Source organism: Camelus bactrianus, chromosome 2, assembly GCF_048773025.1.
Source record: "Camelus bactrianus isolate YW-2024 breed Bactrian camel chromosome 2, ASM4877302v1, whole genome shotgun sequence".
Taxonomy (NCBI): Eukaryota; Metazoa; Chordata; class Mammalia; order Artiodactyla; family Camelidae; genus Camelus; species Camelus bactrianus.
In genome coordinates, this window is record NC_133540.1 from 28,477,171 (window position 1) to 28,487,033 (window position 9,863).

Genomic DNA, 9,863 nt, shown 5'->3' on the forward strand with positions numbered 1-9,863 from the left:
TCAATTCAGGCTTTCAGCGGGTTGAACAAGGCCCACCCATGGCGGGAGGGCAGTTTGCTTTCTTCACTGTACCAATTCAAACATTAATCTCATCCAGAAACACCCTCACAGACATACCCAGAATAATCTTTAACCAAGTCTCTGGGCACCCTGTGGCTCAGTCAGTTTGGCACCTAAATTTAACCATCACACCTTGAGTTGAGTCATTACCCAGCAGGCAACAAGGACCATGATCAGTGACATGAGCAAGGCTGTACTTTAGAAAATCAAACTGATTATGGCGTGAAAATGGATTATAGAAGGAAAAACTAGAAACAAAAACAAGGTCACAAATATTACAATTGCCCACGTGATAGTAAGAGGTGAACCATCAACAACAAACATGTCTAGGATTCTGTCCAAAGTAAGTTCTCTGCTAGGTGATTAAGATGAGTTACTCTTGTCTCCCTATATTTTACTTTGATGTCAGAATCCAAATGGCGAACTATCAGGAATGGAGAAGCAAGCTCAGGATTCCAAAGGACAGCCACGAGGATGCAGATGTGGAGATTACCCATGCAGGGAAGGAGGCCAAGCTCAGAGTTTGCTCCGGGCATGCCTACCCTGCCAGAAGCTCATGGACAGCAGGTTGAGTCAGTCAGGCTTGAGTCAGGAAGCCTCATCAAACCGACTCATTTTGTGATTCACTGTAGAGAAATAACCACTCCCAGGTGGTAAACTAATCCTAAAACATGATCAAGACGTAGGGCTACTTTAAGAGAACAAAAGGCAGGAGGCAACAAAACCAGCCCCCAGACACCTAAACACAAGTTCCAAGCTGATTTATCAACAGCAACTGCAGGGTCCACCTTCTGAATCAGACACACAAAGTCCTAAACAGTAACCCAGTGGAGAATTACAAGGAGGAAACTGAAAGCTCAAACTTAAATCAAACTGATAAGAAATCAGCAATCACCATTAAGTAAACAGCAAGTTGTTGGGTGTTTCCTGAAGCAAAGCAAGGTCAGTACACAAAAAAATCAAAACACAAGCACTATATTCAACCTATGAAGTTTCCCTGTTTCCTAAGAAATTCTTATTTTATTAAGAAATTTTTCATATGAAAAATATCAAGAACCATTTTTCCTAATAAAATAAATATGGGAAGACATCATCTTCATTATGAGGACGCACAAAGTAGTCAAGTTAGATGACCTACTGATGATTGTATTTTTAAAGTATGGCTTATATCACTTACGCATAAATACACATGTGTGTCTATTCATATAGGTTGTGTGTGTATGTGTGTGTGTGTACAGACACTTATACTTATTAGTATATTTTTATACTCATTCTGATGTAATACAAAGAAAATCAGGAATGAACTCCAAGTACAAGTTCCATGAACACAAACAAAACAGAAGACACTCATCTTGAGGAATGAAACATAATCCAATTGAATGGTTTTGAACAGAGCTTGGCCTCAACGAAAATATTAATCAACTCTCTAAGATGGCCAATAAAAAACTTTGCCACAGGAATTCCTGAAATGTTCCTGTTTCAAGGAGCCTGAGTCATGAAATTTTGCCAAAGTATCTTATTTCACGTTTTCCACACACAGATGAGTGAAATCAATTCCTGGGACTTTCTACAGGCGTGAAGATCTTAAAACTGACCCATGACCAACATTTCAACAGAAGTAAACTTAAATACGTGAAGAGCTAAAATACACTCACTCTGCACTCTGCAAAACCAAGAGGGTTCACTGAACTCCTTAATGGCATGTCCTAGAATAGTGTTCTTAAGAAAAATTTTTTTAAAAACCATGCTCCATAAAAAATAATTAGCAGCTCCTCCAACAACTGCAGGGTATTTTTATAGCTGTTATCAATTACTTTCTTCTCTTGGGGAAAACATTAGAAGCAAAAACCTGAAATGTGAAGAAATGAGATGAGCTTTAACCTAAAAGCTCAGTGCCTTTTGTTACCATGGGCTCTTGTTTCAGAGTCTGGTCATATATTAATAATTTCTACCTTCAGTCTGATACATTCAAAAAGAAAAAAGCTATTAATATAATTTAAAATCTAGGGACACTATTAGGAAAAAGTATAAACTAGAAAAGTTTAACATTTTCATATCTGACTCTTTCATAAAACTTTCCTACACAAAACACTTACACAAATGTACAAAGATATACTTTATTTTTTCTTAACAAAGATACACTTTAAAAGATGTTCTCTAAAGCACTGTTCTTACTGTGGAAAAGTGAGGAACAACCCAAATTTCTAACAATAGGAAATTGTTCAAATAACCTGTGATGCAATACTATACTGCCAGAATGCTCTGAATGTATGCTCATGCATACACTCTTAAGTTACTATGTTAAAAATAAAAACCAGTTGAAAGTTGTTTCATATTACCCCACTTGTCATTACAATCACAATAACAAATATATTTTAGTATAGGGAAATTTGGGAGAAGAAACATATACCTATTTACAGCAGTTTCTCTAGAATACAAGCTTACAGTGCACTTTAACTTTCAACATTACATATTTGAATGTTGAATATGAATATGTTTTGTGTGTATAATCAGAAAAAATAAAGTTTTTTTATATGTTTTATTTTATATTCATTTTTAGAAGTACATTGTTTTTGGTTTTTAGATAAAACATGAAACAGACAAAATTCCCTGTACAATACAAAAAAATCAACCCACTGTTGGCCAAAACTTAGCTATCTATTTACATATACAGATAACTCTCTGTAAAAATAAATTCTTCAAGGCTAAACCAACTATGTTTAATTTGCTCCTACCATAGGAAAGTATTATTATCCAGTTTTGATGAAAGTGTCTCAAAATATTACTATATGGAATCAAGAATTTTATTCAGCTTTGAAGTTACATATCATGATTATTCTAAGGGAAAAGATAGGATTCATATCATAATTAAGTAAATAATATAAAAATGCTAAATCCTATACCTGAAAGTTATCTTTTCATTATCTAGAAAAATAAACTTTTATTTTAAGTTAGTGATATAATTAGAAGGGAAGTAGGAGAAAATCTTATGTATAAAGAAAAGGGAAAACAGGGTGTTAGAAACTGTTCTGTTATAGCTCTAAAATATCATCTACCTCTACCTCTCCTTTGGAAGACAGTTGTTTCCTTATTCTCAGAACTTCAAAATTAAGCAATACATATGGATATTGGAAAGGCCCCCTAGCATCTCCCGTTACTAATAGCTTCTAGGGATAAAAGTTTAGCCCAAACTCCAGTAGTATCATATTCAACGGAGCAACACTGTCAATTCCTGAAAATTGTTGCAGACAAACTGCCAAGTGTCTCTAATTCTAATTTTAAAATACTGCAGAATTAATCTCCAAAAGAAGTATAGATCCTGCAAACTCTGAAACGATTTGAAGCATTTTCATAGTGGAAACTCAAGGAATTAGAGATAACTTACTGCTTTTGATTCCACAGTCCTGTAACCATTTCAAACATTATAAAAACCAGATAAAGGAGAAGACAGAAGTGCCTGGAAAGGTAACTGAGGAATCACAAGCATGGGGGAAATTTTGACCTGCCTGGGGAAAGGCGTGAACTTGCGCTGGGAGAGGTTTGTCTCCACAGTCATGTAACCTTGGTGAAACAAACTCCTATCCCTCAATTTTCTCACCTCCAAAATGAGAAAACTGGGAATTAACAATCTCTGTGATCCCTTTCGGCTCTAAAATTTTGAAAATGAATCTTTATCCTTGCCAAAAGATATCTAAAAACATAATAATAATATATGTATAAATAGTATCAAATATATGGTATAAGGTTAAAAGGTATCTGGCCAAAAACAGCAGACTCCTGCCTAGCTCTTCCTCACCCTTGAGTTCCATTCCCCAAAAGATGCTCCTTCAACTCTTTTAGATGTTTCTTCCTATAATTACTTCCATATTTGTAAATCACATACTTGAATTACTATTTTCTGATTCCCTCCCCTCCAGTTTAGACCCTACCAAAAGTTCCTTCAACAACTGGGGCATTTATTCACCCATCCCACCTCCAGGGGTGCAGCTACACTGTTGAAATGGGAAGGATATAAAGATTACATGCACATACATACATGTATATAAGTACATGTTTATATACGGTCCTGTCCCCAGTGAGCACACATTTTGATAAATGAGAAATAAGATCCCATTTCACAACCAAATACTTCACAAAATGCAGAAGAGAAAAAATTAAAAGCCTGGCCTCTAAATCAGAAATCCTGCATTGGGGTCTGAGTCCACCATATATAGGAACAAAGTATGCACCTGAAAGTTCCTTATTTTCTCTGAATCTCATCTGCTTTCCTCATGTGTAATCCGAATATAATAGCACCAGCTATGAAATGGTTAAATCACAAAGCACAAATGTGGTACCCGTGAAAGTACTTTGATGCTCATAAAGCACTATAAACATGTGACCTTCTGTTATTGTCTTCACTAAGAGATCCCTATAAATGAAGTTATTGGTCACTCTTGAGCACTGTTCTCGTACGTAGGCTTAAAAACTAAGAGTTGGAAGTCGCTGAGTATAAGAGTGAAATAGCTGTAAATTGTGACCCAAGGCCAGAATCTGAGGGTCCAGCTTTTCAAAGGGCTTATGCATTGCCCTATGAGACAAATATACATAGAATAAAGATCAAGCATCTAAGTAAAGATCAGAGAAAGCAATTCTGTTTTATATTTGCAGAGAGAGGAAGCTTCCTTATCATGTTTTCATTTTTAAACTAATACAAGAAATAATTTCAAAAGTCACTCCTCAGGCAACTCTTCCTTGCTGCTTCTAATACGTACCTCTCTATTTCTACATAATTTGTACATCTGCTTTTTGATTTGCAGACACAATCTACTGACTTCCTATCACGGTAGAAATAACTTTGCAAAGAAAGTGTTTTGAACCAAACAGGGTAAGTTATTGCGAAGAACTGTCCAGCAACGCATTACTGACACTGTGCTAAAACAGCCCTTTCATTTCTGGTCTTCAAAGGCCTACATTAAAAGTGATACAACCATAGGGTCTCTATTTAGAGGTAAGAAGGAAGCTAGCTAGGCAGTTGGGCCAAGATTATTAGACCATTCTAAACCTCTCTCTGAACCTAGTTCAGTGACACTCAGTTTCTCTTGCCGTTTCCACCTGCCCCACACAGTTTAATCCTGTTCCTAAAACTACAGGACAAATGATAAATGGGACCCCAAACATAATTTATTTCAAGACAGGCATAGGCACAATTCTTACGAGCTCTGTGAAAAGAGAGTAACTGGAACTAAAAGAAACCAGCCGTTAATTATCAGAAAAGTTACCTAAAGCCAACAAGTATGCTGCATTAAAGTAATTTATGGACTGAATCTCCTGCTCAGTTTCTGTCCAGAGAAGACCACTAAAGTTCTCCCAATGCAGACTTCGGTTGTGGTTTGGGCAGTTTCAGGGAAAACATTCTGTCCAGTGCCAGGTGTACAAGTGAACTTGAGGTCAGGCAGGTGATGCTGCCAACCAGGCATGGTACATTAAGGAGAGGAAATCTTTTCTCTCACTAATCAACAGGATAAAGGTGATTATGCAGGAATTATTTTTCAATGACCTACATAATTTCATCAGGGCTGCTATGGCTATTAGCAAAGAGCAGCTGACTTCCTAATGAGATGAATTTGATAGCAGGACCCTTCCAGAGAAGTCAGGGAGTGGGTTCAATCCACAGGGAAGCAACAACTGGTATTCATTGTTTACTGTTACTCCTCACAGCTGTCTCTCCTCTGTTTGAGGGTCCTTCCTTCCACAGGGAATATTCCCCACACCTGGATGGCTAACGCTGCAGCATCTGCTGACTGGTGGAAGCCGGGTCTTTTAAGAATGGATGGATCCAAGTGGGTGGGACAGAGCTGAGCTAATTCATCAGACTTGCCCACGTGATTCGCAAAGTCCCAAGCAAACAAGGCTACCGCTGCCACCGACACCTCGCTCTGGCCGGACTTGAAATAGGACAGCAGCTAGTTCCACTCCTTAGCACAAATGGAATTAACAAGGGACCTTTGTTAAGATTGGAGTCGGCCACACACACCCCATCATCATCATCAGTAACAACCACCACGACTCGAACGCAGTTTCATTAGAGAACTCGATGACACTGAGCAAGAGGCACTCCGCAAGTAAGTCCTCACAACAGAAAAGTGCTGCAAACCTCAGAGTGGCATTGCCTCTGTCTCTTGTGTAAAACAGAGGTTCTGAGAGGGAAAACTGAGCCCCACATCTCTTCTCCTTGGCCTGTTCCTCCCGTAGGTTCCCGGCTCTCTAGCTCCAGGAACCAACGAAAGGGGTGGAGGGCCCTGGTGCCATCCTCCTCCGTCAAAACAAGCTGGCTCTCCCCCGGGATCAGTCACCAAGTAACGCCCGGTTCCGCAGCTCTGGGAGCCACCTCCTCCCGCCCGTGCCTCGGCCTGACACACTGATCTTGTTTGAGGTACTCCCAGCGGGGCCCCCATCCCAATTCCTGCTCCTCCCGCGCAGTCCGAGAATGCAGGGAAGGGACACTTCTCTCACCCCTCCCTTGACCCCTAAAATAAAAGAATGCCTCAGGCGCAAATCTCAGATCCGTATACCACCTACCTGTCAGCGGCCGCGGCTCCTCCTCGCCGCGCGGTGCCGGACTCTCTAGGGCTGTCCGGAAACAATCCAGAAAGTTTGTGCCGCGGTCCTGGGGACCGCCACCCGCGCTGGCTACCTCGAGGAAGGGGCAGCGGGCTCCTCGCCGGGTCCCAACAGTCCGCTCCGCGCCCTGGCCGGCGGCCGCTCGCAGGTCTCGGCCTGGCTCCTTCCCGCCCAGCTCCAACTCAACAGCCGGGCCCGGGAAGAAAGTAGGAGGCTGGAGAAGGTCCGAGCGCAACTTTCTGACGGCGCGTCAGCGGGTACCTGAGCCGCGCGGCTCCCGGGCGTCCCTCTCCCGCCGGTCTCTCCCTCCCTACCCCGCGCCCTCGGGAACGCGGGCGGGGCCCGAGCCGGGGCGGGGCCCAACCTGCCCAGCCGGCCCAGGGGAGCGCGCGTCCGGCCCGGCCCCCGCCCCTGTCCCCACCAGCGCCGTCCCGCCCCCAGCCCCGCCTCTGCCCCCGCCCTCTGCCTCGCCCTCAGCCCCGCCCCTGCCCCCGGGGCGCGCGGCTGCCAGGTGCGCGGTGCGAGGGGGCGGGGCAGCGGGCTCCGCTGCAAGGCCGCCCCGGCGCCCGTTTCCAAGGTGAAGGAGGAGGAGTCTCTGAGAGAAAGTTTCCACCGAAACTTAAACCCTGCGGAATGGAGGACACCTCGCCCTTGGGGGTTCGCCTTTCGCCGGCACTGCACCCCTTCACCCTACTCCTCTCACCACACACGCAGAAAATAAATCAGCCTTACAGTACGGCTAAAAGGCTCGTTTCTTGGGTTCTGCTGAGTGGAGAAAGTCAGACGACTCTACTTTGAGATTTAGATCTACTCCTACTGGGACGTTTTAGATTTCTCACTTCCCAGAGGTTTAACGGCGGCCATCGGCGCCCTTTCCCCACTACAGTTTCTTTTTTTCCTAAAATGTTATTACAGCCTGCAGAGAGCCGAATTGAGTGATGGAAACGTTCGCCTTGCACTTCTGGCAAACTCCCCGAAGTGGGCAGGGGGAGACGAGGCCTCGTAGATGTTAATAAAGTGCCCAGGTTCTGGGACCCGGAGGAGAGCGGGGCGGGGCGGCTGGTTTGTTTTTCAAGGGGAGTCAGCGTTATCGGAGTTGTCCGTCAGGATATGTGTGCAGTTCACTAGCGATTTTCCTCCTGAAAATGAGGGCTCTTTAATTCGGACAATTCTACGGCGAAAAGGAAGCTTCCCCAACTCAGGACTCCGTGGAAAATGGGAGAGCACGTCGGGATCAATTTCCGCACCACCCCGGGAGTGGTGAGGGCCTTTGGCACTGCCCTGTCTCACTATCCTTCCCAGAGCCCGGACCTCGGACCCTGGACGGCCCGGCCGCTGGTTGGCCAGCTGCCCTTCACGAGAGACGGTGCCCATTGCCAGGCTGGCATCGCCACCTCCCCAGTCCATTCCTCCGCCTCCCACACACCTTCCGTCCTTGGGTGGCAAAGACAGAGGTCTGCTTTCTGGACTTTAAATCCAGGAGGAGGAATCAAATTCTTGGTTAGAGGCCCTCTTGGCATATTCAGAACCCTGCAGTTGATGTGGCTGAAACTTGAGCTGAGCCTCAATCTGAGCAGGTTGGGCCACACCATGTCTTGCAAAGGCGGATGTGGAGCTTCTCCCACTGTGGTGGCACCCTGCTGGCACGGCATCAGATTCTCCTTTGGAGGAAGTATCTTCTTCCCTGCATTCTCGATGAATGCCACCCGGAGACAACCAAAATCAAGTATATCTAGTTTCAGGTTCTCTCTTGCACCCATGGTAATCAGAGGATGCAAACCTCACACTTCCTTCTGTAAGTCTCCCACCACTGCTGTACTTGATGAAGGCAGCAGGAATGCATTTGCTGCGAATACTTCTTGGGATTTATCAGCCTTCCACCGATAACAAGTGCAGACAAGCGGCTCCTAAAAAAAAGCTGGGGTAGGAGCGGGGAGGTTTTGCCCAGCGAGTCACCTTGGCCTGTTCTAACAATTAGGAAGTGGGAGGATCATTTACTCAACCAATATTTTTTGAGTGTTTTTTGCGTGCTAGGCATCCCTCTAAGGCTCAGGGACACAGCAGAGAACAAAAACATAAAAATCCTAGCCTTCCAGGCGGCAGAGACAGATGATAAAGAAAATATGTGGTCTGTCATATAATTAGAAACGCAATGGAGAAAAATTAGACTGGGGGAGAAAAGAGTAAGAGATGATCAAAGAAAGCCTCTGGACATAATATTTGAGCAAAGGCCTGAAGGCATTTGGGGAACAAGATATCCGGACAGGCAACTTCTGAGGCAGAAAGCACAGCACGTACAAAAGCTCCGAGGCAGGAATGTGCCTGTGTGTGCTGGGAGCAACCAAGAGGCCAAGGTGGCAGAAAGGAGAAGTCGGAGAGGTAAGAGTAGGAAGGATCAAATGAGGCTTTTACTCTGAGTGAGTTGGAAGCCATTGGAGGGTTTTGTGTAGAAAAGTGACATCCTCTGACACACTGTAATAGGATCACTGCTGGGTTGAAAGTAGACAGTAAGGGGTAAAGGCTGAAGCAGAAACCTATCCCAAGGCTACTGAAATAATCCAGGAGTAAGAGTGGAGCGATTGGACCATGGAGACCGGGTTGGCAGTGATGACCCCACAAGGATTCCTCACAGACTAGCTGTGGAGTGTGAAGGAAAGAGACAAGGCTGACTCTGAGGTTTTTGGCCTGAGCAGCTGGAAGAATAGAATTGCAGTAACAAAGATGGCGAAGACTTCAGAAGGAGCAAGGTGGAGGTAAAATCAAAAAAGACAAATGAACTTAGTTACAAAGCAGAAACAGACTCACAGACACAGAAAACAAACTTATGGTTACAAGGATGGGGGGGAGGAATAAATTGGGAGTTCAAGATTTGCAGATACTAACTACTATATATAAAATAGATAAACAAGTTTATACTGTATAGCACAGGGGAACTATATTTGATATCTTGTAGTAAACTATGATGAAAAAGAATATGAAAATGAATGTGTGTATGTACATGTATGACTGAACTATTATGCTGTACACCAGAAATTAACACGTTGTAACTGACTGTACTTCAATTTAAAAAAAAATAAATTTAAATTTAAAAAAGAAGGCCAAAGGGAAGAAGACAGGAAAGAAAGGACATGTAATTTGAATGATCTTCAATTTCCTCAGCTTATAAAATGAAGAAAATAATACCTACTTCATTAGGGTTG

The 9,863-nt window shown here is 43.5% G+C and overlaps 1 protein-coding gene across 1 annotated transcript in view; it reads right to left on the reverse strand.

Annotated features, from left to right (window-relative positions):
* The window catches only part of FHIP1A (FHF complex subunit HOOK interacting protein 1A), a 225,063-nt gene extending 218,033 nt beyond the window's left edge, over nucleotides 1-7,030 (reverse strand). The window contains exon 1 of the mRNA XM_010968500.3: nucleotides 6,622-7,030. The gene's annotated coding sequence lies outside the window, so the exon portion shown is untranslated. The remainder of the gene's footprint in view (nucleotides 1-6,621) is intronic.
* Nucleotides 7,031-9,863: the final 2,833 nt, after the last annotated feature.